Source organism: Ananas comosus, linkage group 23 (genome assembly GCF_001540865.1).
Source record: "Ananas comosus cultivar F153 linkage group 23, ASM154086v1, whole genome shotgun sequence".
In the NCBI taxonomy this organism is placed as follows: Eukaryota; Viridiplantae; Streptophyta; class Magnoliopsida; order Poales; family Bromeliaceae; genus Ananas; species Ananas comosus.
In genome coordinates, this window is record NC_033643.1 from 7,575,744 (window position 1) to 7,581,237 (window position 5,494).

Here is a 5,494-nt window from a genome sequence, read left to right on the forward strand (position 1 = left end):
TGAAAAAGTGTGAATTTTGGCTTCGAGAGGTAGCCTTCCTTGGACATTTGATATCGGGATCGGGTATAGCCGTGGATCCTAAGAAGATTGAGGCTATCAAGGATTGGCCGAGACCGACAAGCGTTACGGAGATTCGGAATTTCCTTGGATTGGCCGGTTACTACCGGAGATTTGTCGAGGGGTTCGCTAAGCTATCTACTCCCCTCACGAGGCTCACGCATAAAGGTGCCAAGTTCATCTGGAATGATGCGTGTGAGAGAAGCTTCCAAGAGCTGAAGCAACGACTGACAACCGCCTCGATCCTGACCCTACCTGTTGCTGGAGCAGGGTATGTGGTTTATAGTGATGCTTCACATAATAGATTGGGCTGTGTTTTGATGCAGGACGACAAAGTGATCGCGTATGCTTCTCGCCAACTAAAGGAATATGAAAAGAATTATCCTACGCACGATTTGGAGTTGGCGGCCGTAGTCTTCGCATTGAAGTTATGGCGCCACTACTTATATGGCGAGCGGTGCGAAGTATACATGGATCACAAGAGCTTGAAGTATTTGTTCACTCAGAGGGAGTTGAACTTGAGACAGTGTAGATGGTTGGAGCTGCTCAAGGATTATGATTTGACTATTTTTTACAACCCGAGTAAGGCTAACGTGGTGGCGGATGCGCTAAGTAGGAAATCAACAGAAAACTTAGCGATGCATGTTGTTACTCAACCGCAGTTGATCAAGCAGATGAAGCGGTTGGAGTTGGAGGTAGTGATTCCTGACACACCTTTGAGATTGATGACCTTGGTAGTGCAACCTATACTCTTGGATAGAATTAAAGAGAAGCAAGCTTCCGATGTGGAGTTGCAAAGGATTAAAGGTAATATGGTTGATGGTTGCACCGCCGACTACCTTGTGGATGACCAAGGATTGATGCGTTTTCGTGGGCGGATTTGTGTACCGGCGGATTCGGAAATTAAAGAGGATATTTTTCAAGAAGCACACCGAGCGCCCTATGCTATACATCCGGGAGGCACCAAGATGTACAAGGACTTGAAGTTGCTTTATTGGTGGCCCGAGATGAAAAAGGACGTTGGCGAGTTTATAGCTCGTTGTCTAACTTGCCAACAAGTAAAGGCTGAGCATCGATTACCCGCGGGAAAACTTCAGAGTTTGCCTATTTCCTATGGAAATGGGAGAAGATCACCATGGATTTTGTGACTGGACTGCCCCGCTCTCAAGTCGGGCATGATGCTATATGGGTGATCGTGGATAGGTTGACGAAGTCGGCGCACTTCATACCTATTCATACTACTTGGACCGGAGAGAAGCTCGCACAGGTGTACCTTGATGAGATTGTGCGACTTCACGGAGTACCTACATCGATAGTATTGGATCGAAACACTCAGTTTGTATCTCACTTTTGGAGGAGTCTACAGGACGCCATGGGCACCCGACTAGACTTCAGCACTGCTTTCCACCCTCAGAGTGATGGGCAGTCGCAGCACACCATTCAGATTTTAGAGGATATGCTCCGAGCTTGTGTGATAGACTTCCAAGGTGGATGGTCGTAGGATTTACCGATGGCGGAGTTTGCTTATAACAACAGTTTTCAAGCAAGTATTAAGATGGCGCCATTTGAAGCACTTTATGGACGGAAGTGTAGATCACCACTTCATTGGAGTGAAGTCGACGAGAGATTGGCATTAGGCCCTGACGTGCTCCAGGAAGCTGAGGACAAGGTTCGAATTGCTCGGGAGCGACTTTTGACGGCACAGAGTAGACAGAGGAGCTACGCCGATCGACGACGGCGAGACTTGGAGTTCCAAGTTGGAGACCATGTTTTCTTGAAGGTCTCGCCGACTAGAGGGATCAAGAGATTTGGGATTCGGGGTAAGTTGAGCCCCCATTTCATCGGACCGTATGAGATTTTGGAACGTGTAGGTTTGGTAGCGTATCGACTTGCTCTACCACCGAACCTATCGGGCGTGCACAACGTCTTTCATGTATCGGTCCTTCGGAAGTATGTCTTCGACCCGACTCATGTGTTGGATGCTATACCTGTGGAGTTGCGGGACAATTTGAGCTTCGAGGAGCAACCAGTGAGAATTTTGGCTCGCGAGGTGCGGAAACTCCGGAATTGGGATATTCCATATGTGAAGGTTCTTTGGAGCAACCACAGAGAGCGGGAGGCCACGTGGGAGCTAGAGAGCGCGCTGCGGGAACGCTATCCCCATCTTTTTCAGATGGAGCTTTGAGGTATGTGTTGCTTTTGAGTTTCGCGGACGAAACTCCTTATTAGGAAGGGTGAATGTAGCACACTGGACCTTTGCAAATTGCGAAGTTCGAGTGTTTGATATGTATTCCGAACTTTTCCACACTTGGTGGAAGGTCGTAGATGGTATTCCGATCTAAAAGTTCGATTTTTGGAATTTGGCTAAGTCCTGGAGTTTTCACTCTCGGGGACCAGTCCCTGGCTAGGAGAGACCGGTTCCATCTGAACAGTGTCGTGGCCAGCTTGAGGCAACCTGTCCCTGGCTGGGAGAGACCGGTTCCCGAACGCGTGTTTTGCGGGAAGGGTCCGAGAGACCGGTCCCCGGCGGGGAGAGACCGGTTCCCGAACGTTGGTTTTGCGGGGCAGGCTGAGAGACCGGTCCAAGGTGTCGGGGAGATCGGTCCATCAGCACGAAAGTTGCCCAGACCGGACAGTGCACAAGTTGCATTTTAGAGGGACCTAGGTGGATTTTGTTACATTTGAAGGCTTATAGAGCCTTTCCTCTCCCTCTCACCCTCATTTTCATCCTCCTTACACTTCTAGAGAGAGAAGAAGAAGGAGAAGAAGAAGGAGAAGTTGGAGAGCAAGCTTGAGGGAGCTTGGAGCATCTTCCTCTTTCCCATTTCTCACTTTTGGAGGCTTAGAGCTTGGACTTGGAGCTTTGTGGTGGATTAATCTTCAACCCTAAAGCATTTTGAGTTTGGTTTGGATCTCCTGTTGAGGTTAGTTGCTTATTTCTCCCCTCTAGACCTATTTTTGGTAGATTTTGGGAAATGAAACCCTAGAAATAAGATTTAGGGTTTATTTTGGGAATTTTTTGATTTGAGGGTTTGGAGACCTAATTGATGGGTTTAGAACCTTCCTCTAGGTTGGGTTGGAAGGGTTCTTGCTCTCTTTGAAAGCTTGGGCAGGGATTTCATCACAAGAGGTGAGTATATCCTTTATGCTTAGATGGTTTAAGATTGAGCTTTTCGATGTTCGTTTCGATTGTGTAACTCTTGTTCCTACATCTTTAGGGTGCTAGGAGACTAGTGGACACCTCCGTTCGGCGAAACGAAGAGTTTCGATTTTCGGTGGGTTTGGTTTTATGAAAACGGGGCGAAATAGTCCCTGTGTTTTCTATACTTGTCGTAACGTCATTTTAAATGCAAATCTATGCTTAATGAAATTTATATGAATTTTAGAACACTTAAAATGAATATGTTATGTATAAAAAAATTTGCACTCTATATAGTAGAGCATTCTGGGTATTGTTACATGCATTTGGGTAGTGTTCGCATTAGTCGTTTGGAAACATGCTTCATATGTTTAAAGTGGCTCAATTATGCATTTATGAACATTTGGGTTAAACTTAGACTTAATAAATGAAAGTGTCATAAAGGGGCACTTAGACTAGCACACTATGAGACTATTGTTTTGAGACTTAGAGATAGGCCATGGACATCTACTACTTTCCATGTTTTAGACATGATGACATCAAGATAGGCCTATGAGAGAGTTGTGACATATTCTATGTTGTTAGACATGAGGACTTAGTACTTGAGACGGATCTTTCGTTATTTGCCATTGTGCTCATTCGCACATGCTTATGAGGGTCGCTCCCTACAAGCCGGCACTCCGTAGATGGCCATCGCGATACATATTCGCCGTGCGGGATTGGGCGCCGAAGTGAATTGCCGTAGGAAAGGCTCATTCCTAGAGTGGGGATGTTGACTACCACGGGGCCATTAGGCTCAGCACCGGCTAGACAGCCTATGGGTGGGTCTCAGGACCAGACAGCCTTCGGGCGGGTCTCTTCAGATTTGATTTTGAGCATTCATCATGCCATGTGGATATTGATTAGAATAGTAAACAATAACATCTTTACTATTTGACTTATGGACATCATACTAGCGATGCTTGGGTACATTCATACAAGAATAGCTTTTCTTACTTAGGCTAAATCATGCCAAGTAGAGATATCTTGTGGTAGTAAATATTCATGCTTATTTATTTGTCGGACATATCGTATTTGTTTACATCTACTTACCGACCCCTTTTTAGTTTGGGCCTAGTGGTGCATTTCACTGAAGCCAGTAATTGCCCACTGGGAACTATTATTCAATAGTTCTCACGCCCCCCTGTTTTATGGTTTTATTTCAGAGCCTTCGGCACCGGTGGAGGCACGGGATCGCGGCAAGGGAGTCGCATAGCTAGATAGCGGAGCTTGCTGTTGCTCCTAGGTGGTCACTCTCTCCTTTTTAGGTCTTGTGAGAGAAAGAGTTTTGAGTACCATGTATAGAGAGACTACCTATGTACTTGTTTAGCTTTTGTATTGGGATTCCTATTGTATTCACTTTATGTTTTTACTTAGTGGATTTACTTTTATATTCCTCACCCTTATTGTGGCTTGTAGATATACCTTGCTGTGATGCTTCTAGATGTTCTTTTTATTGTCTTACTTATCATTTTGTTTTAAACGCCTTGTATGTTTTAGACATACGGCGGGTCTGAGTACGCACCGGGCGGGCTTCCGCTGGGTCCTGGGGCGTGACATACACGCAATGTAGGAGGAGTAGCTCAAGCATGAGCAATCTTGCCGCCACGGTGTCGAGCTCCACTTCGGGTGTCTCCGCCAAGCCTGTGGCCTCGTCATTGCCCTCTCCTCTTCCTCTTCCACCACTGCTGTCACTGCCACTGCCGTGTTGGAAGAGGTGGCGGCGCCCTTCGATTTACGGCACATCAACCTCTTCGATGGTCTAGGATTTCGCCTTCTTTGCCGCCTAAGATGAGGGCAAGAGGCCGCTGAGAGGTAAGAAGGGGGCGGATAGGGACTCCAGGAACCTTAAAAGGCCGCAGATGGAGGAAATATAATACTACCGAATAAAGAAGCTGTATTATTTTGTTATCAACGTGAGGTATTATATTTTAAAACAATGTATATAATGCTACGATATCATAGATAATTTTATATTGGGATCTTTCAAAGTTGCAAGTAGCTGCGACGAGATCGAGCATTCAAATTCGTTTAATAAAAAATAGTAAATCTCTTTGTGCACATTTTGTATTTTATAATTTTTTAAAAATTTTTAGTCATTATATCGCGCGAATCCCTACACAAATAGAAAACTATTATAACCAAACAGTTTAGCACAGTTTAGCAAGAATACCTTGGTAAAGTTCTACGTGATACGACTTTTAAACTTTAAAAATTATAAATTTTTTAATTAAAGAGGCTTACTCTCGCTTTTACCTT